Source organism: Ranitomeya variabilis, chromosome 6 (assembly GCF_051348905.1).
Source record: "Ranitomeya variabilis isolate aRanVar5 chromosome 6, aRanVar5.hap1, whole genome shotgun sequence".
In the NCBI taxonomy this organism is placed as follows: domain Eukaryota; kingdom Metazoa; phylum Chordata; class Amphibia; order Anura; family Dendrobatidae; genus Ranitomeya; species Ranitomeya variabilis.
Window position 1 is genome coordinate 136,422,300 of NC_135237.1, and position 27,803 is coordinate 136,450,102.

Sequence of the window (27,803 nt, forward strand, 5' to 3'; positions counted from 1 at the left end):
ACATGTCTCTCTCACTACAGTTGGGACTTTGGACTAATTTTTTTGTCTTTTTAGACTGGTTGACTCTGGTGCAGCGGTTGTCTCCTGATGCAGAGGTTCTCTCCTGGTGCAGTTGTCTCATGGTGCAGTGGTTCTCTCCTGGTGCTACAGGTGTCTACTGGTGCTGCTGGCTGCCTGGTGAGGACAAGACAGTCTATGTAAGTATAGAACATTAGAAAATGTCTGTCTCTCTCACTGCTTTTTCTGTTCCTTGTAGACTGGTCGACTCTGCTGGTGCAGCGGTTCTCTCCTGGTGCAGTGGTTCTCTCCTGGTCAAGCAATTCTCTCCTGGTGCTGCAGGTGTCTCCTGGTGCTGCTGACTGTCCTGGTGGGGACAACACAGTCTAGGTAAGTGTAGAACATTAGAAAATGTCTGTCTCTCTCACTGCTTTTTCTGTTCCTCGTAGACTGGTCAACGCTGCTGGTGCTGCCATTGTCTCCTGGTGCTGTGGTTGTCTCCTGGTGCTGCCGTCTGTCCCTGGCCTGTGCTGACTGCTGTACTGTTGGACTACTGCCTGTAATGTATGTATTGGTGTCCATTTTTTTTGCCAACATATTGTTTGGCTCTTAACAACTTTAATTTTTCTTCTATGTTCTAGTGTTGAGCATTCCGATACCGCAAGTATCGGGTATCGGCCGATATTTGCGGTATTGGAATTCCGATACCGAGTTCCGATATTTTTGTGATATCGGAAATCGGAATCGGAAGTTCCCAGTGTATGGTTCCCAGGGTCTAGAGGAGAGGAAACTCTCCTTCAGGCCCTGGGATCCATATTGATGTAAAAAATAAAGAATTAAAATAAAAAATATGGATATACTCACCCGTCCGGCGGCCCCTGAACCTTACCGATGTAACCGGCAGCCTCCGTTCCTAAGAATGAGGAGTTTAGGACCTGCGATGATATCGCGGCTTGTGATTGGTCGCGTGAGCGGTCACATGAGCGGTCACGCGACCAATCACAAGCCGCGACGTCATCGAAGGTCCTAAACTCCTCATTCTTAGGAACGGAGGCTGCCGGTTACATCGGTAAGGTTCAGGGGCCGCCGGACGGGTGAGTATATCCATATTTTTAATTTTAATTCTTTATTTTTTACATGAATATGGATCCCAGGGCCTGAAGGAGAGTTTACTCTCCTTCAGACCCTGGGAACCATCCAGGGTACTGTCCGATACTTGTGTCCCATTGACTTGTATTGGTATCGGGTATCGGTATCGGCGATATCCGATATTTTTCGGATATCGGCCGATACTATCCGATACCGATACTTTCAAGTATCGGAAGGTATCGCTCAACACTACTCTGTTCTCTTTTCTCTAGTGTTTCGCTTGACTGCTGCCCAGCTATTACAAGATGTCCTCCACTGAAGCTTTCGAAGGTGGACATGATGCTGACTATGTAATCACATTTGATTGCTGAATGATATGTATTGACTCGCAATACTATACATGTGGTAAGTCATGTATTTTCTTTACAGATACCTTCCAGTGGGGATGAGCTGGAGCAGTCAAGTGAAAATGAAGCTTCCCGGGGTCATCGAGCCCATGTGTCTCAGGAGGAAAGACTGGGTGTAAGCAGTCTTTTCAGCAGAGTTGTAATAGAATATGTTTTCAGTTTTACTTAAAATGTATTTTTGTTCTATCTGATATATAGGTTCCACAATGGGAAGAAGCCAATCGAGATATTGACAATGAGAAACTCATCAACCTTGTCCAAGAGCGAGTACCATTGTGGGACACCCATGACCATCAGCACTCCGATAATGTGGTGATTCAACGACTCTGGGAAGAAGTGGCACCATCGCTGCTTGCTGATTGGGACCGTGCCATGCCACGTGCCAGAAATGATTTTGGTAAGTATTGCAAAGTGGTATGACGCGGCAGTGAAAATGTTAATGTATTTTTTTTCCAAGCAATTTTTTCCTTTTTTTTTCCCTTCACAGTGAAGAGAATCAAAATCCGGTGGCGTTCGATGAAGGACCACTTCAACAAGGACATGAGAGATGAGAATCGGGCTAAAAGTGGTGCTGCACCAAGGTTAAGAAAATACAAATACCACAAGAACCTTGCTTTCCTGAGGCCTGCGCTTGCTATTCTAACGTAAGTATATATACATTTTTTTAAAATGTTTTTAAAATGTTTGATTTTCTTTTCCACACAGAACCTGGAGCAGCACAACACAACATGTATTTTTTTTACTAATGTGTTTCTTTTCTTTTTCACACAGAACTTGGTGCAGCACAACACAACCTGGATCATCCTCTGTTGAAGCGGCCCCTCATCGACCATCCACCGAAGAGACGCAGTCCCAATCATCCACCAGCGATGGAGCAACCTGGCTGGCTTCACAGGCTGGGGAACAGGCAGCCGGTCCATCTGGTTTCCCCTCTCCCAGCCCTCTTCCTCTGCTGGGTCCTCTCGTCAGCAGCAGAGGGCCTGGGAGAGGATAGGCATGCACGAATTATGCAGTTAAGCTTGGCCTTCCAGGATGGGATTAGAGTGCTTGGTGATAGACTGAAGAGTGGGTTCACCCATGTGAACACACTTTTACAGGATGTCAACAAACACCTGGACCGCCTGGAAGCTGACCTTGAGAGACCAGCGTGACATTTTTTTTCAGCCTTTGAGAGGAGCGTGTTGGAAAACATTATGAATCACTTACAGCTGGATGTCATGCAGTCCTGCTAGGCTGCTTACAGCTATGCATTTCAGCAGCATCAGTCCCAGCAGCAGTCCCAAAGCTTCCATCCACAGGCTGGAGGATATTACCAGCAGCCGATCATCTTTCCAACTTCCACAGCACCAAACTATCCTCCTCCACCACCACTGCCTCCAGTTCACCGATCCACCATGCTGCCGAGTCCAGCACCCCTTCCCACTCCAGCACCCCTGCCCACTCCAGCACCCCTGCCCACTTCAGCACCCATGCCAGCACCCCTGCCCACTCCAGCACCATGGCCAATGACTTCAACAGAGGCAACCACTCCCACTGGGCCAACAAAAAAGAGGACCAAAATGCAGCATCTTAGAACCAGGAGGAAGACCTGGAGACAGAAATCCCTCCCAAAATTCGACCCACCACCTCCACCCCCTCCTACAAATGTTTCCCTATCTTGCTTCCCCAATGGGTCCACTCCCATCCCTAATCCAGTCCTTCAATTTGTTTTCCCTTCCCCTGTAACCCCTTCCTCAACTACCACCCAATCCTTACAGCTCCACACCCCCAAGGTACACCCAATTTCACCCTCTGATACACCCCAACCCTAAACCCAATCACCACCCCGAACCTTACCACCTTTTTTGTTATTATTGTAAATAAAATTTGTATTTTTTTTCCACAATATCTTGTGTTTTCTTTGAGTTTTGCGCTGCCGCCGCAAACACATGCATTTGTCTACTGTATTGTATCTTTGAGGGAACTTGTAAATTTTAATGGAACACATTTTAATATAACAGGTACATTTGAATAGAACATGTAAATTTTAATGTAACAGGTACATTTTAAAATTACATGTACATTTTAGCATAACACGTACATTTTAACATAACACTTACATTTTAACATAACGTACATTTTAACATAACATGTACACTTTAAAATTACAGATACATTTTAAAATTACAGGTAAATTTTACTTAGCTGCTTAAATCATTGTGTCTTGCCATTCCACGTGTCCATTATCAAACACAAAGTAAGCAGCAAGCTTATCCATAATCTGGGCAACTTCCACAGTAGTCCTCAGAGGGTGACTTTGGTAATCATGCAATGTAACAGGTTTCTCAGTTTCTAAGTTGGGCCGCTCTTTTGCCATGATGTAGTTGTGTAGAAGAATACATGCTTTCACAACCTCATCAATAGTTTAAATTTTTAGATTAATAGATGTTCCCAAAATGCACCATTTACATACCAGCAATCCAAAGGCATACTCCACAGTTCTTCTTGCCCTTGTCAGTCGGTTGTAAATTTTTTTTGCGTGATTTAAGTCCCGACTTGAATACGGTTTTAGGAGGTTGGTACACATTTGGAAGGCCTCATCCCCAACCACAACAAATGGCATTGGTGGTCCTTCAGTGTTGGAAAGAGGTTGTGGCTGTGGTAAATTAAAATCATTACCATACAATCGTTGGCCCATGTACGAGTTTTTGAAAGTTTGTAAATCATTTCCTCGTCCAAATGGGCCAGTGTCTACGGCGACAAATGTACACTGAGCATCAGCAATCGCCATTAGAACAATGGAATAGTATTTTTTATAACTGAAGTACTCAGTTCCACTACCAGAAGGTTTCATAATCCTAATTTGTTTGCCGTCCACAGCCCACAAGCAGTTAGGAAAATTACACATTTCCTGGAATTTGACATTTCCAACCAGATTTCAGTTGTGGGTTATGGGAGGAATTCTGGATGCAGAACTTCACCTAAAGCACGACAGGTGTCTCCAATAATCCCAGACAGTGTGGAGACTCCAATCCTGAATTTAAAAAGGAGGGATGATAATGTCTCTCCAGTAGAGAGGAATCTGCGGAACAGAAAAGGAGGAATAAAAAGTCAGTACATGGCTTTTTGAAAAAATAGAAAAAAAAAGACTTTTAGAAAAGAAGGGAAAAAAAATCAGTGCATGGCTTTTATTACAATATTACTAATGACAGGTGTTTGTTTTATAAAATTATGTACCTCAGGCTGTCCAACAGCTGTTCCTCAGCAGGAAATGCCGGACAGAGCTGTGTGTCCTGCCTGGCGATTGATCCTTGGACACGTTGCAATAAGTCATCAAAGCTCTGTTCTGTCATCCTCGTATAGTCTAAAAACTTCTCTGGGTTTTGCCGCAGCTCTGTGTACAAGGAGTAGTATGCTCCATGGCTCTCTTGGAGTTCAAGGATGGGGTGTTGCCAATATCAACGATGTCTTCTCCGTCTTTCTCTTCTTCTTTGTTCTTGACAAGCAAAAGCAAAGGCAGCAGCCAATTTCAATTGTAAATCCAAATCTTCATAGAAGCTGTCCATGTCAAGATCCGTCTTGCAGCTTGATACAGCTGCCAAAGACTATGATTTCATCAGTGCAGTGTGTCTATATATAGAAATCCCATGAGACACGCCCATTGGGTGTCTGATGTCAACGAAAAGCTACTGGAAAACATTGGAAATATCGAACGCATGCACATAAACAACGCTAACGAATGCAAAAACACATGCAAACGCATGCACACACAGCGTTTTTTGGCGTCGTGCATAAGCTGATGCGGATTAAAAAATGCTGTGTAAGCATGCGTTTGCACATGTTTTTACATGCATTTGCGCATACAGATAATACGCTGCACACATATGCGCAAATCTGAACTTACCCTATGTCTGTGGACTGTTGTGAATTCTGCTTTTGGGTTCCCTCCGGTGGTAGTAGGTGGTAAAGCAGTTGTCCCTGGGTTGCAGTCCTGGTCAGGTGTGTCTGCTGATTGCAGTTCTGACTGGGGTATTTAGGTGTGCAGGATTCATTAGTCCTTGCCAGTTGTCAATTGTTGTTGGGAGGTGTTGGACCTCTGCCTGGTTCCTCCTGCCTTTCTGCCAAATCAGCAAAGATAAGTGTCTGGTTTTTTTTTCCTGTGGCACACATGCTGTGTGCTTCACAATTCAGTGCTCTTCTTTGTGTTTTCTTGTCCAGCTTAGACTGTGTCAGTATTTTCTCAGTCTTGTTGGATTCTCTGGAGTGGCAGATATACATTCCATGTCTTTAGTTAGATTGTGGAACTTTTTGTATTATCTGCTGTGGATATTTTTGGAAGGGTTTTAATACTGACCGCCTAGTAATCTGTCCTATCCTTTCCTATTTAGCTAGAGTGGCCTCTTTTGCTAAATCCTGTTTTCTACCTGCGTGTGTCTATTCTTCTCCTACTCACAGTCATTATTCGTGGGGGGCTGCCTATCCTTTGGGGGTCTGCTCTGAGGCAAGATAGCATTCCTATTTCCATCTATAGGGGTATTTAGTCCTCCGGCTGTGTCGAGGTGTCTAGGGTTTGGTAGGCACACCCCACAGCTACTTCTAGTTGCGGTGTTAGTTCAGGATTTGCGGTCAGTACAGGTTCCACCGACTCCAGAGAAAGTTTTCATGCGGCTCCAAGGTCACCAGATCATAACAGTGGACCTCAGTAATGGCACAAAAAAAATGCTGGAAAGTCGATTTCACAGCCACACAGGACACTGCCTAGCTAAACTATCTGACTAAGAAACAACCGTATAGCTAACTAGCTAAAATCTAGCAGCAAACAGTCCCAGTGTCAGGAGCAGTCTCTCTGCGCTGTTACAGTGTCAAAATAGTGCTAAAACAAAATGTCCACTCTTTACTTGGAGACGGACATGTGTTTTCAGCAGCCAATGACACAAGCCGTTGTGTCAAGACATTGTGGATGTTTCCTGTGCCATGATTGTCTAGCCGCAATGTGCACACATAAAGTTAGAAAAAGAATTACAAAAAGTTTACAAGCACACCACTCCTCTGAGCTCCGCAAACCCTCTACCCTCATCAAACACGTGCCCCACGCTCATCATACACCATCATTATCATAGCCAAAGTAGTGAAATACTTTAGTGGCAGCGCAAATATTTTCCCGCACTTTTTACCGAATATTTCCGATTTTATAAAATTTTGCTTGTATTTCTGATCACAAATCCTAATGTGCCATATTCGTGACATTTTTATGTTTTGCAGTCATTTTTCAAACAAATTTGGCCATTACTAGTAAACACTGTAAGTAGAAAAATAATAAAAAATGCCAAAATTGCATCTATTTGGTCATTGCAAACTGATAAAAAATGCAGTAGGAAGCTATCAAAATGTCATAGCTATCCCAATATAGCATTAGAGGGGGTATCCGTGACTTTACAAAAAACAAAAAATGTGCCTAAGCACTAAGAGGCAGGTAACTGAGACACCTCTGAGCCTGGGAGAAACGGCGTCATGCACAACAGGCAGGTAAGTTGCAATTACCTGCCTGTTAGTGCTTAGGTACATTTTTTTTATTTTTTGTAAAGTCCCGCATATACAGTACACTTTAATGAAAAGATCAACTCAGTCTGCAAAATAAGTCCCTCACACGGCTCCATCGACTAAAAAGTTAAAATGTTATGAGTCTCGAAAAATGGCAGCATAATAAAAAAATACTTTTATTTACAAATATCTAATTTTTTTACCACTAAAATGAGAAAACTGGACAAGCTTGGTATTTCTGTAATCATACTGACCTGGGAAATCACGATGCCAGATAATTTTTACCATAATTTTTACCATACAATGTATGCCATAAAAGCAATTCCCAAAAATGATGTCAGACTTCAGTTAATTTGTGCAATTTCACCACACTTGGAATTTTTTTCCCATTTTCCAGAATACTATGTGATAAAATAAATGGCATCAATCAAAAGTACAACTTGTTCAACAAAAAATAAGCTCTTAAACATCTATGTCACACATGTCAAACTCTAGACCACAGTGTGATCATATATTTGGCCTGCGACTACACCACCATCCTGGCCCGGCATTTTACTTTCAACTGTATCGGCATTCTGTATGGAGGACTATGTGGTCCCATAATTCTGTGCGGAGGACTATGAGGAGCCAACTATACTGTATTAGATGGTGGCCCGATTGTAACGCATCGGGTATTCTAGAATATGTATGCGTAGTATATTGCACAGCCCATGCAATATATTGCACAGCCACGCAGCACATTGCGCAGCCCACGTAGTACATTGCGCAGCCACGCAGTACATTGTGCAGCCCACGCAGTACATTGCGCAGCCACGCAGTACATTGCACAGCCCGCGTAGTACATTGCACAGCCCACGCAGTACATTGCGCAGCCCACGCAGTACATTGCGCAGCCCACGCAGTACATTGCATGTCCACGTAGTATATTGCCCAGTCACGTAGTATTTTGCCCAGTCACGTAGTATAATGCTTCATGCAGTTATGGCCCCATAGATGCCCTATATAATGCTCCATGCAGTTCTTTATGGCCCCATAGATGCCCCATATAATACTTCATGCACTTATGGCCCCATAGATGCCCCATATAATGCTCCATGCAGTTCTTTATGGCCCCATAGATGCCCCATATAATGCCCCATATATTGCTCCATGCAGTTATGGCCCCATAGATGCTCTATATAATGCTCCATGCAGTTATGGCCCCATAGATGGCCCATATAGTGCTCCATGCAGATATGGAATGCATGCAGGGGAATCAGGCAAGAAACTCCTAGAGAGGGCATCAGCCTTAACATTCTTAGAACCTGGAAGATACGAGACAACAAAATCAAAACGGGAGAAAAACAGGGACCATCGTCTAGGATTCAGCCATTTGGCAGACTCGAGGTAAATCAGATTCTTATGATCGGTCAAGACCACAATACGGTGCTTGGCCCCCTCAAGCCAATGTCGCCACTCCTCAAATGCCCACTTCATAGCCAACAACTCATGATTGCCGACATCATAATTGCGTTCCGCAGGCGAAAACTTTCGAGAAAAGAAGGCACACGGTTTCATCAAGGAACCATCAGAATTCCTCTGAGACAAAACGGCCCCTGCCCCAATCTCAGAAGCGTCAACCTCAACCTGAAAAGGAAAAGAAACATCCGGCTGACGCAACACTGGGGCAGAAGTAAATCGGCGCTTAAGCTCCTGAAAGGCAGAAACGGCCTCAGAGGACCAATTAGCTACATCAGCGCCCTTCCTCGTCAAATCGGTCAGGGGTTTAACCACACTGGAGAAGTTGGCAATGAAACGGCGATAATAATTAGCAAAGCCCAAAAATTTCTGAAGGCTCTTCACGGATGTGGGCTGGATCCAATCATGAATGGCCTGAACCTTAGCCGGATCCATTTCTATAGATGATGGAGAAAAAATGAAGCCCAAAAAAGAAACCTTCTGTACTCCAAAGAGGCACTTAGACCCCTTCACAAACAAGGCATTGTCACGAAGGACCTGAAATACCATCCTAACTTGTTTCACATGAGACTCCCAATCATCTGAAAAAATCAAAATATCATCCAAATATACAATCATGAATTTATCAAGATAATTCCGAAAAATATCATGCATGAAGGACTGAAACACAGATGGGGCATTAGAGAGTCCGAATGGCATCACAAGATACTCAAAATGGCCCTCGGGTGTATTAAACGCAGTTTTCCATTCGTCACCCTGCTTAATACGAACCAGATTATATGCCCCTCGAATGTCAATCTTAGTAAACCAACTAGCCCCCTTAATTCTGGCAAACAAATCAGAAAGCAAAGGCAAAGGGTATTGGAATTTGACCGTGATCTTATTCAAGAGGTGATAATCAATACAGGGTCTCAAGGAGCCATCCTTCTTGGCAACAAAAAAAAACCTGCTCCTAATGGAGAAGAAGATGGCCGAATATGCCCCTTCTCCAAAGACTCCCTTACATAGCTCCGCATGGCGGCATGTTCAGGCACAGACAGGTTGAAAAGTCGGCCCTTAGGAAACTTACAGCCTGGAATCAAATCAATAGCACAATCACAGTCCCTATGCGGTGGAAGGGAACTGGACTTGGGCTCATCGAAAACATCCTGGAAATCTGACAGAAACTCAGGAATTTCAGAAGAGGGGGAGGAGGAAATTGACATCAGAGGAACGTCATTGTGAATCCCCTGACAACCCCAACTAGTCACAGACATAGATTTCCAATCCAACACCGGATTATGTACCTGTAACCATGGAAACCCCAGCACAACAGCATCATGCAAATTATGTAACACCAGGAAGCGACAATCTTCCTGATGGGCTGGCGCCATGCACATGGTTAACTGTGTCCAAAACTGAGGTTTATTTTTAGCCAATGGTGTAGCATCAATCCCCCTCAAAGGGATAGGACTCCGCAAAGGCTGTAAGGAAAAACCACAACGTCTGGCAAATTCTAAGTCCATTAAATTTAAAGCGGCGCCTGAATCCACAAATGCCATGACAGAGAATGACGATAATGAGCAGATCAGGGTCACAGATAACAGAAATTTAGGTTGTACAGTAATGATAGTAACGGAATTAGCGATTCTCTTGGCACGCTTAGGGCAATCAGAAATAACATGAGCAAAATCGCCGCAGTAAAAGCACAACCTATTCTGACGTCTGAATCCTTGGCGTTCCGCTCTAGACACAATCATATCACACTGCATAGGCTCAGGACTCCGCTCGGAAGACAACGCCATAGTGTGCACATCTCTGCGCTCACGCAAGCGCCGATCAATTTGAATGGCCAGAGAAATAGAATCACTCAGACCTGCAGGCGTGGGGAACCCCACCATAACATCTTTAACAGATTCAGAAAGACCCTTTCTGAAAATTGCCGCCAAAGCATCCTCATTCCACTTAGTAAGCACAGACCATTTTCTGAATTTCTGGCAATATGACTCTGCCGCTTCTTGACCCTGACACAGGGCCAAAAGTGTTTTCTCAGCATGCTCTACAGAGTTAGGTTCATCATACAATAACCCAAGCGCCTGAAAAAAGGTGTCTACATTAAGCAAGGCCGGATTCCCAGATTCCAGGGAAAATGCCCAATCCTGCGGGTCACCGCGCAACAGAGAAATGACAATTTTTACCTGCTGGATGGGATCGCCAGAGGAACGGGGCTTAAGAGCAAAAAACAGTTTACAGTTATTTTTAAAGCTCAAAAATTTGGACCTGTCCCCGAAGAACAGATCGGGGGTAGGAATTCTAGGCTCTAAAACAGGAGTCTGCATGATATAATCAGAAATACCCTGTACTCTAGCAGCAAGTTGATCCACCCGAGAAGCAAGTCCCTGAACATCCATGTCAACGCCTAACTTCTGAGCCACCCAGAAGTGAAGAGGGAAAAAAAAACACAACAGAGTACAGAAAAAAAATGGCTCAGCACTTTCTTTCCCTTCTTTTGAGATGCGGTTAACTCATTGTTGGCCAGTTGTACTGTTATGAACTGGTGGCCTAGGAGCAGCATGGACGAGCTCTGGAGTAGGTGGCCTCTATACTGACCGCAGACCCTGAACTTAACACATCAACTAGAAGTAGCCGGGGGATGTTCCTGTCACTCCCTAGACACCTCGTCACGGCCGGAGGACTAATTACACCTAAAGAAAGAAACAGGAATACTATCTTGACTCAGAGAAAATATCCAAAGGAAAGGCAGCCCCCCACAAATATTGACTGTGAGAGGAGAGGGAAATTACAAACGCAGACTGAAAACAGAATTTAGCAAAGGAGGCCACGCTACCTAGAAAGAAAAGACAGGAAAGAGTACTGTGCGGTCAGTATAAAAAATACTACAAAATCCACCACAGAGAATACAAAAATCTCCACACCTAACTAAAGGCATGGAGGGTAACTCAGTGACTCCAGAGCTTCCAACTTGGCTGAGTAAATCTTAACACAGACAAAGCTGGACAAGAAAAAACATAGCAATTCACACTATTAAGTCCACCGCATGTGGACTGCAAAAACAGAGCCAGGACTTATCTTTGATGATTTGGACAATCCAGAAGGAGAAACCAAGCAGAGATGTGGATCCCTAGAAAACAATGGACAACTGGCACTCACTAAAGGAAGGAGCCAGACTAAATAGCCCTGTCCAAAGTGGAAGCAGCTGATGACTGTTGTGAAGGACAAACAGCAGCACTACCACTTATAACCACCGGAGGGAGCCTAAGAGCAGAACCCACAACAGAATTCACAACAGGTGCCATGGCGCACTCGTCAAGTATGAAAACATGTGCATTTTTTAACAGTCTTCCTGCAAATGTGTCTTGTTTTATTCTGGAAATAGAGATTTCATTGACTGGAACTGGTATCCCAAAGAGTGAATGGATAGTGCGACTTCCTCGTAAAAGGTTTGCTGCAATCCCTGTTGTAGCCGACGGCAATATGACTTTTCCCAACCCTCTAACGTGATGCATTATAACTTCATAGAGGTATGTTTTACCGCTCCCTCCTGGACTCTCAATAAAGAAACATTTTGGCCTTGCATCTGCTTCGTTTTCTATAGCGCTCACAATAGTGTCATATGCAATCCGTTGTTGTTCATTTAAGGAGTTTGTCTTCTCTGTTGCCAACAAAAATTCGTAAGCTTCGTCATACTCTGGAACTTGTGGAACTTGAATGGCAGGCTGGGGCAAATTAAAGTCTGAAAACGTTTTTCCATGTAGTAGTAAGATATTTTGGACATCTTGCATGGCATAAGATTCGCAATTTTGACAACTTCCACTTCTGTTGTGAAGACGTAAGCAGTAGTCCTCGATTAGATGTTCTTTAAAATTTGTCCAAAGTTGAGCTGGATTTGTAGGCGGTCCAAATACACAGATGTAGGCAAACAATTCACGAAGTTGCTTAGGCATATGTATGGTAACTGCGTCTTCTAAAGTAAGTTTCCACACAGTATCATCCAATAGAAGTCCTAAAGCCAAAGCTGCAGCTTTAAATGTATCGTGCAATACTCCGTTAACTGTTTTCAAATCGTCATAAGTTTTAGCTCCTTTGCTATGTAGTAGTAACAGCCGAAGGCAATATCTTTCTTGATCCTTGACACTAACAGTATACATGCATCCAATTATTCTGCTAACTCCTCGTTGTCTTGGATTCCAAGTTTTATTCCAAATGTAATGCTCTGGAATCTCTCGGTACAAATAGTGCCTTGCGTTTTCGTCACGTTGGTTCAGCAAAAACCATTCAATTAATGTTGATGTCGTGCTTAAAGTTTTTGAGACATCTTTGACTTGAGCATCTTCAAAGAAATAAAGCTGCTGTTGATTTGGTAAATGAATAGCTAAACGTATAATGGCATGGGACTGTGAATGCATTGGAAACACAAATATCCTCCAAGCAGCTTCTGGAGCACTGACATATCTTGAGTCAACAAAAGTTGATGATTCATCGTGATTGACTGTTTTCTGTTGTATTTCGACGTTAGCTTTGTCATGCCCCTTGTAGATGTACTTGAAGAGATATTTTACACTTTTTATTGAAGCACAGATTTCTACGTTGATGTGACAGTTGTAGCATTTTGATAAGTATGGGTTGTATGGGACTATCCATGAGTTATTTATAATTTTTTTGTTGCAAGCAATGTTATCAATGTGTTGTCGCCGGTAGGATGGGTAGCCATCCAAGTCTTTAACAGTGTGCTGTTTCAACTCCTTTGGAAACCCTTTTGTACACTTTCCGTTTTCCATGCATGGACTTTTTGGATTTGCTACACCGCATGGGCCATGAACCATATGAGAGACTACAATATTATACAGTTCAGGATACTTTTCTTGGTTAGCAATTTCAGCCCACACTATATTGTTGATTTCTTCCTCCGTACGAATCTTGGAATCCGTGTCTAAGATAATTAGTATATGCGCATGTGGGAGACCTCGTTTCTGAAACTCTATGACGTGTACCATTGCTACGACTGTTACAAAAAGCCCATTTTAGATGTCTTTCAAAAGGCTGAAGAGTTTCAGTCGAAATACGCGTGTGACTAAGTCCGGCCTGTGTTTAACTTTTTGCCAGGGTTCTAGATTTTCGGTAATTTCCAGCCATTTAGGATTACAGGTCATTGTCACAAAAATGTCAGGTCTTCCAAACTTCGTTACTATGGCCATTGCATCTTGATAACGCTGTTGCATGTTGCGGGGGCTACCTTCAAACGACGATGGGAGGATTACTGTTTTTCCAATTGGAATTCCCTTTTCAATTGATAGTTTTTGCAAATCTTCTTGAAGAACGCAGTAGTCTTCAACTTTAAGTTGTTTTTGGTTCATTCTTATGAAATTTAGATGTTTAGCTTCAATTTTAACATATGCGTCAACTAAGTACTGTTGTGTCAGTTTCCCACCGTTTAAAATAGGATTGAAGTCATTTCGGACAGACAGACGAAAACTGTAGTATTGCAGCTGTGTAATTCTTCTTGAAGTTCCTTGTTGGTTTAGGTTTTCATGCCACCCTTGTTCACCTCTTGGAAAGAATAGCGGATACAGAAGAGCATCAAGGTTGCTGTGCAAAATGCTAATTCATTGTGTCCTAGGAACCAAAGGGTTGTTTTGGTCTGGCTTAAGATGGACTAATATATCCCTTTGAAAAGGAGATTCTCCATCATCGTTTTGAAAAACAACTGCGACCTCACTTTGTTTGTTGTAAAGTCGAGGATTCTGTTTACATTCTTGTTTAATGGCCATGACAATAGAAGGCATTTCAGTACCATTTTGTATAGCCCTCTGTTCCTCAGCTTGAACGTCTTTTAGCATGCGATATGCGGCAGCAAATGGGCTTATTTTTTGTAAATGTACAGCAATTTGGTTCATCAGTTCAGCATCACACTTTTCATTTTCTTTTAGGTTCATCCTTTGTTCTGTAGCCTCATTTGTATCAATGATGTATAATTGTGCAAATTTTGGTGGTTGTCCTATTTCTGGGTGAAGTGTTCCAGTGCGGTGGTAGATCTGGCCGTGAATTTTAAATCAATACGGTCCGAATCCAGGGGGTGGTGCAATGTTGGCACCGAATGAAGCAAACGCATGAGAACTGTTGATGCTTCTGATATTTTCCATGAAATTTCTACTGTGTTGATGCATTCCTTTCATTGACTGCTCAAACAGATCTGAGTAGTGAGGTCTCGGTAGCATAGCTTTTCCTTTTTGGCAGCATTGAGTAAACTGATTGTCAGATGGTTTTTCATCAATGAAATTCAGAGAGTCGCATTTAGAGCAAACTGCATTCATATTCCAACAGTAGTGTTCATGAATTGAACTTTCATTGTCTGTTACGTAATGTGCAAGTTGTTGAATATTGTTCTGGTCGTGCCTTAGTTGGTAGATCATTCGTTTTTTATAAATTTGGCGATCATGTTGTTCCTGTCGTACAACAGTTTGTTGTGGTGTTTCCGGTTGGCGATGGTGTCTGTGAGATTCCGCATCCTGGGCTTGTCTAGCAGCAGTTTGTTGTGGTGTCTCCTGTTGGCAACGTTGTCTGTGAGATTCCACATCCTGGGCTTGTCTGGCGGCAGTTTGTTGTGGTGTCGCCGGTTCCCGATGTTGTCATTTTCTTGCTGCTGCTGCTGCTTTTCTGTCATTCTCATTGGCGTATTTTCGTTTACGACCCACTCTAAGATAGAAACACAGGGAGATGCCATCCATACAGGGAGACGCAGGCACACACCCTACACAATGGTGACACTTGACAGCAGTGGAGGACAATGATGATTCCAGAATTCGTGGCAGACTGTGCCCGTCGCTGATTGGTCGAGGCCGGCTGGCCTCGGCCAATCAGCAAGGTGGGATTTCCGAGACAGACAGACAATTAGACCCTTAGACAACACAATGGCGGCACTTGACAGCAGTGGAGGACAATGCCCGTCGCTGATTGGACCAATCAGAGACGTGGGATTTCCAGGACAGACAGACAATTAAACCCTTAGACAATTATATATATAGATGGAGGACTATGTGTGGCCCATCATACTGTATGGAGGATTATGTTGGTCCATTATACTGTGTGGAGGGCTGTGGGAGGATCACAGTTGGGATACTGATTTGGGGTCACCATACTTTGCAGGAGTGGGTACAGTAGGGTCATGATACTGTTCGTGGGGAGGGTACTGTGGAGGAATTCACTGTGGGGGTGTCATACTGTGATTGGGAGGGCACTTTTGTCATCAAACTGTATTATTTGTATTATTTACTAATTCAAGGTTTTTTTATATATAATTTATTATGTATTTATATTAGGACATTGGGCCATATGCTTTTTACTGCTCTTATATACCATACTGTATTACTCCAGTATGCTCCATTTGTGATTGTTTATTTTATTCTAAGATATGTACTTTGTGCAACAGCCCCTTTACGTTTATTTGCATATGAAAATGTTCATCGTTATATTTGATGATAGGGAAAAACTTCCTCATTTGTAGACTTTTTATTAATAAATATCAAGGTTGGCTCACAACTTTGTCCAAGCTTTTTATTTTGGCCCTCTGTGATTTGAGTTTGATATCCATGGTCTATGTGAAAGTAAAAAAATAAAGTTATGGCTCTTGAAGACCGGGAGAAAAAAAACTAAGTAAAAATGGAAATTCGCTGTAGGCGAGGGGTTAACAAAGCAAAATGAGCTATTTATACTTAAAAGAAACAGCAAAATATGATGTATTTTAAGGTCATAGATTTGTACAAATGGCTAATTTCTTACAAACCCATAATGCTGTCAATTTGATTCTTTAAACACATATCTCTGCCAGGATATGGGAATATTACACTTGTGTGACACCAGCTCATAATGTGTAGCACAAGAAAGGGAAGGAATTGCTTAAATTTTTTGCAGCTTTAATGCAAATCTGTATCATAAACCATTGGTTGCACAGTAACTTTTTGTAGTCTAAGATTTTTATTAAGGATGAGCGTACCCGTGGAAGTTCGGGTTCAGGTACCAGAACTGTACCCGAACTTGATACAGACCCCAAACTTTAGATCTGGAAAAGATTTTCTCTCTCTTTTAATTTCAGGTTTGCTCATCTCTTATATTTTTGAATGGTAGAATGTATTTGTAATATAATGTAACAGAAGGAACATCAAGAAAACCTTAGAAATTGTAAATTTTCTTAGATATATTTACAAATGTAAATAAATCCAAAGTAAACATGCAAAACAGCAAGTTATAAATAATCACTAATAACCACCCTACAGATGACCTAAGTAGCCCTAATCTGGGTCTACCTAACAGCGGAGGTTGGCATACTAAATATAGCGAAAAATGGCACCCTGCGCCACGACGGCTATCCCTGTGTGTACCTGTGAACCCTTATCTTTGGGTTTGAAGATAACAGGGAGACAAAGAAGAAATAAGGATGGACATAGTTTGAGTTCCTCTTAATCCTCTATCAAGGACATATACGAGCACTCAATGTAGGTCTTTTTTATTATACGAGCACTCAATGTATTCACGAATAGTATTCAGAACCAGCTTCAATAAGGCAAAATGCCTCATGTCATTCTCACTATATACACATATATATAAGGGAAATGAATGAGGAATTATTTTGTATAGTAGGACACCCTTGCTGACAGACATAATTTATCTTGTATTATCAGGAATCACCATCTCACATTTTGAACTGTTACTTTATGATACTAAGCCCCTGGAGCCCTGTCATGTACCAGGAGTAAACTTCTACAACACTATGTTGAAACTTGCATGAAAAGACAATAGGAAGCATATGACTAGCTCACAGTGAGACAATTTTCATTGAACCCAGAAAAGTTAATTTCATAATACAAAGACAATTTTGCAGTTTAGCTTATTTTACTTTACAGTAAACTGATTAAATGATGTGCTCAGGTTTTGCTACTTTTTCTCCTCATCATTTGTCATGGATAATTTTTGTGGGGCTTCAGCCAGTACTTCCAACAAAACTCACGTTTATTCCATTTTCCAGAAAACAATTATTACTAATTGGGGTGAAAAGTCAATATCATTACTACAATAACTGCTCAATTTTTTGCTGAAAACCAACAAGTTTATCTCAAATAATTAAAAATTAATTATCCAACTGGCTAACATTTGACCTTATGCTGTTAATAAATGCATTGTTTGGGCAGCTCTTCTTTTGCTCTGACTTTGTCATCTCCGAAAAGTTATATCTTCCACAGATAAAATGATGCTTAATAATAAAGAATCAGAACTTGGTACTGTACGAAGTGGAAAATACCTTCAAGGGGTCATGTTATTTTAATGCAGGTCCATGATCCCTTGCAATGGGAGACTGACCTCCCTCACTTATTATATAGCTGTTTCTACTAAATATGTTTTGTCTGAAATAGTTCAATTTTGTAATGCTCGTACCAATAGCACTAATCTTGTCTCTCCCCCATTCATTCATCTGTTGGTTTTTCATCTATTGATATGTCTAGTAGAACCCTTATAATAAGGTGTTAAGCGTTACTACAAGTTAAGTTTGCTCTACACATAATAAAAATGTTTCACCTTTTCCCCTGCTCCCCCCCCCCCACTTCCACACTGGTTTGTAATAGTCATCTTATTTGTCAGTCAACTTCCATACCAAACCACTAGTCATGGCAGATAAACATAAACTAATCAAACTAGCTACTTAAACACACACAGATTTAACTCTCCCATCCCGAGATCCCAGGTACTGTCAAGATTTCAAAAAGGTTTTGATATTTTAATGCATCAAGAAACCCATTTTCAAGCTGACAAACTCCCTTTATTTGAAAAAGCCTACTATAAACAATGGTCAGGTAGGGAATGGGGAAAGGAGAGTCAGCTCACCACCAGTTGCAACAATAGTCCTTCTGTGAACAGGCACGGAGAAGCCCAGGATCCAGCTTCATGTAAAAAGACAAAGGAAGAATCCAGCACGATAGCAGGTAAGTGAATTAAAAGTCCAGAATTTATTGTAGAATTATATAAGTAAAATCATATTGATGTGTTTGTCTGGCCAGTGTGTTGCACAACAAATATGATTTTACTTATATAATTCTACAATAAATTCTGGACTTTTAATTCATGTACCTGCTATTGCGCTGGATTCTTCCTATGTCTTTTTACTATAAACAATGGTACCATGCTCTATCTCTCCAGAAAAGATCCAGAGGGGTACCAATGGCCTTAGCTAAGGATACTCCTTTTCTCCTCTGAGACTCTTTAGTTGACCTGGAGGGGCGTTACATATTTATAAAAGGTCTTCTGGCAGGGTCCATGGTAATACTTGGTAATCTATACACTCCCAACAAGAAACAAATCCGATGGTTATTATCCTCATTAAATAGATTCAGATCCTTCATGGAAGGCTCACCAATTCTGGGAGGGGGTCTCAACCTTTCACTATGCACCCCGCTAGGTTCCACGTCTAAAAAGAACCACATAACCCCTTCTGACTTATCCCAGGTTAAGTGTGCACTGCACTCTATCACTCGCAGATGTCTGGCGAAACCTCCACCCCACTGATCTAGACTATACCCTTTATTCCTATTCCCATCATTCCTATCACAGGATAGATTATGCTTTCATCTCAAGATCGTTAATATCCTCAAATACTAAAGCAGAAATTCTGCCATCGATACATTCAGATCATTCAGTAATATCTATCAGTTTCTCTCTATTCAAACCATATCCATTTTTCGCACATGGAGATTGAATGAATCGATTTTAGCATCCAAAGACGATAAGAAAGGCATAAACACTGCACTAGGAAATTACTTTGATGCTAATGTAACACTAGATATTAGCTATCCAATTATATGGGAAGCGCATAAAGCTGTTGTTAGAGGAGAATTGATCTCCATAGCGTTGCATCTCAACAAACAGCACAATAAAATTATTCAAAATCTCTATGAAGACATAGCTACTCTGGAATCACAACATAAAAAATAACTGGCCCATCACTCTGGAGACCCTCACCGCCAAGTGTCAACAATTAAAAGACATATTTAATAAGCAATCAGCTAAACTCTAGCTTAACTGGAAGAATAGCATGTTTGTGCACGGTGATAGGTACACACATACGTATGTGTTAGGAGTCGAGTTCCCACTGCTGCACAGGGGGAATCTCGAACCATGTCTGCTGCGGACTCTCATTCTGCATCAGCCTCAGTGGAGCCTGCTCAGCGGAGACGTTGGTCCCAGCATCTTGCTCAGTCTGATTTTGTGCAAAGGGTTACCTTTCCAGGCTCTGCCATAGTAGCCTGTACTGATCAGCGACGAGCAGACATCTCTGGGACGAAGTCCTGCTTTTCCTCTTCAGAGCAGGCCCAAAGGAAGACCTCTCAGTGGAGGTCTTGGGTCACATGCTCAGGTACTGCAGTAGCTCCTATTGGTCCTCTAGGAAGGTCCTGAAGCTGCTCAGTTACTGTAGCAGTTCTCATTGGTCCTCTAGGAAGGTCCTGAACTTGCTGCAGCTATAAAAGGTTCGCATGGCCGCACGGCCATGCGCTAGTATACACTTGTTTATGTGTGTGTTGTGAGTGAAAGTCGCTCTTTAATCATCCCCTCCCTTGTGTTTGAATGCTCACATAAGGAGGATGATTGTAATCTAGTGCCCGACTTGTAACCAACACTGGTACACAAACAGCATCTATTGCTGTGACTGCCAGTGTGGCGCCGTGCGCTATCACCACGCTTTCCAAACCCAAGTCTTTGTGGTTAGTGGCGTCTCTCGTGCTATTTAATTATTATTTCTGTTACGTGCGGTACTGCGGCTCTGTGACGCTACAGGGTTTGCTTCTTTCACACAGGGTGAAGCTAACCCATGTGTGTCCATTAGAAGAAAGAAAAAAATGCAGCAACACTTCAAAATCCAGTGACGAAAAAACCTTAGTCCTTTATTTCAAGCGAATTGCATGGACAAGGTAATGCAAGCAGGTACAGGGCAGATGGTACAGGCAGAGAAACAGGACGACGGCCGTTTCATGTTATACGTGCTTCCACAGGTCCAGATAGACAAAACAGTATGTCATTTCCTTTTAACCAACACACATATCGATATTAGCATATCATTAAGCAGCACCTGTGTCGATCATTGCATAAGCTGAAAAGTGAAAAGAGTGCTTATAAAATAAAAAACAGTTCGATAAAAACTATTCATACGAAATGACAAAACATATTCAAAATAAAAACATATTACGTTGACAGCAGAATTTAACCAGTACCAACCAAACAGATTCTATAAAAAGCATAAAAAGTCTAATCTTTCATTTAATCCAAGCGGACCTTGTGCATTAGTGCGAAGGATCCATTTAGCCTCCTGTCTTAGAAGGATTCTATTGTCCCCTCCGCTGGGTGGCAACTTAACTTCCAAGCCTGCAAGACGCAGGCAGCGGGGGTTCGAATCATGTTTTTCTTGGATGTGCTTTATTAATCTGGGTGAGCCTTTGCCTGTAGAGACTGAATGAAAATGTTCTCTAAATCTTACAAAAACAGAACGTATGGTTTTTCCTATGTAGTAAAATGAACATGGACAGAAAATAATATACACAACGTATTTGATTTTACAGGTGATTAAATCCCTTATTTTATGATGTATAGAGCCGATCTGCAAAGAATTCCCCGTTAAATGATACTGACAGAAGTTACAAGCCCCGCATTTGTAATTCCCTTTTGGGATATTATTAGTTAACCAATTAGACTTAGATTGAGAAACACAATGTTTCACCAACATATCGGATAGATTATTTGTTCTTTTATAAGAAAAGCGGGGAGTAATTTCTCCACGTTTATTCAGAGTACTGTCCATAGTCAAAACGTGCCAATGCTTACGAATTGACGCGTGGATGACAGAATCTAAAGGTGTATGTTTAAAACAGAAATTAAACAATTTTTTCTGTGTGGACAAATCTGAATGAGGCGGAGAAAAACATGGTTTTTTTCTTCCTTAATAAATCGGACTGGGTTTTCATTTTAACACGCTGTTCAGACTCATACAATAACTGTGGGGGATAACCCCTTTTCCCAAAGCACGTTTTTAAATCATCCATTTGTTGCTGAAAACAGGTGTTAGGGTTGGCGGAACGCACCGAATATATATTTATTAGAAATAGTAGGTGCTTTCGCAATCCGGGGATCCACCGTGCAGGAAAGAACCTGCTGCTATATATGGCGGTACAAAATAGTAGTATGAACAAACTCTGTTACTTCACAGAGTCTGTTAGCAAAGAGAACGCTGTGCCCTGTTTAACTCACAGAGGAACACAGGTACTTAGTAGAGCAGGTAGTGGTCATGCAGTCAAATACAAACACGCAGCTCCTCTCCGGTGGAGCCGGAATTCTATGGCTATCAGGGGTGGATTAAGGGTAGCCAGGGCCCCGAGCTGTTCAGACACTGTGGGCCCCCCCGGTCACGTGACAGGGTAATGTGATGGGGTCATGCGACGGGGTCATGTGTGTCATGTTACAAAGATTTTGTAAGCCGCCACCATAACACGGTAGACACTTTTTGCTGGGCCCTACTCTACTGTAACCTACTAAATATTTGTTAAAATATGCAATACAATTCAGGTATATTTTGATTTATTTTTCAACTTTTAAAATGACCAATATCACATACAAGGAACAAATACCAAAGCACCATGACCAGAACACATATTACAACCACAGTGATCGAATAATATCACTTACAAGGAACAAATACCGCTACACCATGTCAGGACCACATATTACCACCACTTGGTGACAAAATAGCACATACAAGGGACAAATACCGCAACATCATTTCCAGACCACATATTACCACCACATAGTGACTGAATACTACAATACTGATCAGTAATAAAAAAAACCACAATACTATCACCATAAGTGCCAGTATTCACAGGAGATCTGTACTTAGTATGCAGTGTCTGTGTAGAGGTTATACAGCGATCACTGGTGACATTATACACAGGACCTCTGTATATAGTATACAGTGTATAGTGTGGTGTAAGGATTCCGGACTTTCCTGGTGTCTGTTTGCCCTGATCCAAGATGGAGGCTTGGATCTCACCCTGTCATGGAACTTCCTGTCTGTCTGATTATTTAAGTCCGGGTCTTGTGTTCACCTGTGCCTGAATATTTTGTGCTGCTGGCTCCTGAGCATCTGCCTGCTTGCTGGTTAACTCCCTGCTTCTGCTGCTCACTACTCAGGTCTGCCTCACCCCGTTCAGCTACCTCTCGCCTCTGGAACTGCTGCGACTGGCAGCACACCAGTTTCCTTTGTGTACCAAACTTTTCCCAGTGTTGTGCCTCTTTGCACAACCACACCAGGTGAGCAAGATTCAAGCTGTGTTATTGCTACAAGAAAGATTTTCTCATCTACTACGCTTAGATGGTGCTCTCCCTCTTTCTCCCCTCGTCCTCTCTTTTCTAGGACGTCATTCACATGACGCATCATCTGTGAACTATTGGACTCCTACTAGCAAGTACTGTGCGCACGTATGAGCAAGTGTTGCTGGACATCATCATTTAAATACTGTGTGCACTAAACCTTATTGGACTTCCTCGTTCAAGTGTCTTGTTTGCTCCCACATAATTTGCTTGCTGGACTGGTTCACATTAGCGGTCGCGCCCCGCTACTCAGTTTGCTGTGATTTTCTATATAGAGCTGAGGACCTCGTTACAATTGCAGAAATATCTGTACTATGTTTTGCTTGCTAACCTGTTGGCTGTTTTCTATATAGAGCTGAAGCTCTCATTACAACTGCAGAAATATCTGTTAGTTCTGTTTACATTTTTGTTTGTGAGTGAATACATCTTTTGCTGCAACTTTGTTCTCAGACTGGCTTTATCCCATGCTATTAGATTCCGTAGTATCCATATAATTATTACATGTGGCCTCTAGGTGAAGTCCTTCATCTTTCCTCCAGCACAGACCGCCTTCATTTCTTCCAGCCAGGACTCGTTTCTGCAGGAAATAACACAGTTATCTCGAGCTCCGCTTGCAGAACACATTACTTAATTTTTCACAACTTCCACATTACACCACATGAAGAAAAAAAGGCGACATAGTGTCACTCTACACAGTAGCAGGACCGCCCCTCTATTTAAAACAGTGTCCTCAAAAAATAAAATAAATACATCACTGCAGTAATAATATCCCTTAATTAGCCCCTATGGTAATAATAATATCCCCCATCCTGGCCCTGTGTATCTCATTCCTGACTCCAGCCATATGTTCTCCCATCCTGCCCTCATGAGTATCCATTCTACCCATATAATCTCCCCATCCTGCCCCATCAGTCTCCATCGTATCCATCCTGCCCCATGTCTTTCATTCTGCCCCGTGTCTCCAATCTTGCCCCCAGTGTGTCCAGCAATCTGCCCCAGTGTGTCCAGCATATTACCCCTAGTGTGTCCAGCAATCTGCCCCAGTGTGTCCAGCATATTGCCCCCAGACAGTGTCCAGCATTCTGGCCTGCCCGGGCCCCCCGGATTGCCGTTAGCAAAAGAAAAAACAAGTTCTCCTCACCTGACCTGTGCGCTCCAGTGGCAAAGCTCCCTCCAGCAGCGCGCACTCACCAGCGACTGACAATGACGTCAGATGCCGGCGACATGTGCGCTGCGCCTGTGGCCGACTTCAGCTGCCAGCCTCCAATTGTCTGGCGGCTGTTGTTAACTACTGACGTGCGGGTGCGCGCCTGCACGTCAATAGGTGAAACTGCCGCAGCGCTGGTAGGGACCCGGTGAGCAAGTGAGACGGGGCCCAATGCGGGCCCCCTCTCTGCCCACCGGGCCCATGCGCCAGATGTGCGCCCAAGACGTGCACCAATGCTCAAACTCAACACTTCCCAGCTGCATCCAGCACCGGCCACCCCTCTGTGTAATGGCAAACCATGGAGCAGCTAGCTCAATAGAAGACCAATCAGAGATCAGCTTTCAAACGCCTTCATTCACAATAGCTTGAGAGAGGAATTTTGATTGGCTGCTCTGTTATTATGGTTTCTGGCGGTGGTTGTAAGGCAAGCCGCGGACAGCGAGGAGGTGGCGAGGGAATGTGAGGGACGGGCTGAAGGTGGCCAGTCATGTGGGCTAGTGTTACACCTGCACGCAGGGGCAGATTATAATAGGGGCAATCTGAGCGGTAGCCCAGGGCCCCCCAACACCACTGGGCCCTGGGCTACCGCCCAGATATGCCCTATTTTAATTCACCCCTGATGGCTATATGCCAGCCCTGAATCCACTCACATGAAACTCCTCGCCGGAGGTGCCAGCATTCTAGGGGCTTATTTCAGCCGAGTCCCTGACTGCATACAAACACGACCACACTGGCGCTGAGCTCATACATAAATTGATACTAGCGCATGGCCATGCGGTCATGAGAACCTTTTATAGCTGCAGCAACTTCAGGACCTTCCCAGAAGGACCAATGGAAGACTGTCACAGAACTTAAACAGGTACAGGGCCTTCCTGGAGGACCAATGGAAGTTGCTGCAGTACCTGAGAATGTGACCCTTGATCTCCATTGAAAGATCTTACCCTGGGCATGCTCAGTGTGTGCAAAGCAGGACTTAGTCCCAGAAAAGCCTGCTCGACGCAGACCAGTGCAGGGTACAATAGCAGAGCCCGGAGAGGCAGTAGTAACCTTTTGCACAGTTTCAGATTCAGTGTGACGCCGGTACCAATGTCTCCGCTGAGCAGGCTCCACTGCGGCTAATGCGGAATGGGAGACCGCAGCAGACATGGTTCGAGATTCCACCTGTGCAGTGGCGGGAACAGGTGTCATCATTATTAATTTTTCTTAAACGTAACATCTGGCTGTAGGGGAGACTTTTTTTCGTGAAATAAGGATGAGCAGAATCAAAATGTAATATCGAATTAGAAGCGGTAGATTTTCTATATACTTGTGTTATGATAGTATCATCACAAATTTGACTTAATTTAATTTTTAAGGAACCCTCACAATTTCAAGATGATCCTGAATTTTTAAAAGCATGGGAGGCTATACACCTTGAATGCTCCCAAAAATTACTAAAGTTGGTGACATCAAAGAATGAATGTGAATATTCATCAGTATGTAGTCAATTGGAGAAAGCTAAAAGTGAACTTTCTTCACGATATAATGAAAATCAAATGGAGAATTTTGAGAAAAAACTGGACAGAAAATTAATTGTTACACAAATTGACACTAAACAAAAGAAAAAAGAAACATTTTTGAGGGACAAACAGGATTTCGATGCTGGTCGCAAAAAACGCAATTTAAATAAAAACCACAACCGCAGAACTTTCAGAAAGAAACCCAATACGGTTGGTTTACTGATTCTGACTCCAGCGCAGCTGAGGATGTTGTAGAATCGTCTGCTTCTATTCCCAGTGTCTCAGCAGTCCCTTTAGGTGGAAAAAAACACGACGAGGAAGGAGACGTTTTAAATCCACTAAAAAAACGCAAGCATGTCTCTTGGAGGAAATAAGTGATATTAATGAATTGCTTATTGTAAATTTGTCACGTAAAACTTTATTTGCAGATCATATTTCCTTACTATCCAGGGGCATGAATTTTTGCATTCCTTCCTCATTCGATCTGACTGAGTTTAGAATTGATATGTTTAAGTGTGTAAGGAAATTACATCTGTATAAAACGTTTATTAACACCGATAAAAAGGCTGTTATTGAGCCATCAAGAAACTTGGTTTCAATAGGGACACTTGGTTTTATGGCTTATCCTCCTGAAAATTCTTCTCATTTTGATGATGTGCAAACATTATTGGATATTTCTAGTCCAAACAGCAATATAACACCTTTGCAGGATATTGCCATTTCAGCTCCCCTTTTTATGGGTGGTGTAAAATCAGATTTTGTCCCTCCTACCTCACCAGGCAATGTTATCGATTTGTTTCATGAATTGGTAGTAAAAGATTTTGAAGCTTTGATATATCGTAACCCTACAAAAAACCTTACACATCAACAGCATAAAGCCTTAGATGAGATGCGCGCCTGGGATGATGTGGTATTCCGTAATGCGGACAAAGGCTTTAACATAGTTATACTTCATAAGGACTATTATATACAAGAAGCCATGTCCCAACTCAATCAGACAGAAACTTATATACGTCTAAAAAACAACCCCATCTCAAAATATAAAGAAATCTTAAGAACATTTTTACGTAAAAATGTTGAGAATTGTGTTTTAACCGTGAAAGAGGGTGAGAAATTATTGCCGACATTTCCTTGTGTTCCACATTGGAACACAATACTGAAAATACATAAGTCGCTCTCCCATCCGCCCGGTCGTCCTATCGTGTCCGGGTTGAACTCCATCACGGAACCGCTTTCCCAATATTTAGATTGGTGCTTAAAACCTTTGTTACTGCAAATACCTTCTTTTGTGCGTGATTCTGGAGATTTTCTCAGAGCGTTGCAATCAGTTGAATGGCAACCTGGTTTCGCTTTAACATCAATTGACATCGATAGTCTGTATACCAGAATCCCACATATTCAGGGTATTGCGGCAGTAGAAAGGATTTTGCACAATTCTGATAAATCTCCCTTATTTATTGCTTTCATTTTGGAGGGTCTTGGTTTTGTCCTGACCCATAACGCATTCAAATTTCTCTACCAATGGTTTTTACAAGTGGTCGGTACCGCTATGGGTACTCCAGTAGCATGCGTTTTTGCGAATTTATTTTTAGCAGCATTTGAGGAGAAATTTATTACAAGTGTAAAAAATCCCTTCCTGAAACATATAAAACACTACATATGTTATGTGGATGATATTTTTATTATTTTGGATGGCGATCAATCGGAATTTGAACAATTTTTTTAGCATATTTAAATCTTACCAACAATGAAAATATGCGCTTTAGGTCATGTTATGGGTACAATAGACTTAATTTTTTGGATATTGAAATTCAAATTTGTGATGATACTATCATAACAAAAGTATATAGAAAATCTACCGCTTCTAATTCGGTATTACATTTTGATTCTGCTATTATTTATATACTATTTATTTCACAAAAAAAAGTCTCCCCTACAGCCAGATGTTACATTTAAGAAAAATTAATAATGACGACACCTGTTTTCAGCAACAAATGGATGATTTAAAAACGCGCTTTGGGAAAAGGGGTTATCCCCCACAGTTATTATATGAGTCTGAACAGCGTGTTAAAATGAAAACCCAGTCCGATTTATTAAGGAAGAAAAAAACACATTTTTCTCCGCCTCATTCAGATTTGTCCACACAGAAAAAAAAATGTAATTTCTGTTTTAAACATACACCTTTAGATTCTGTCATCCATGCATCAATTTGTAAGCATTGGCACG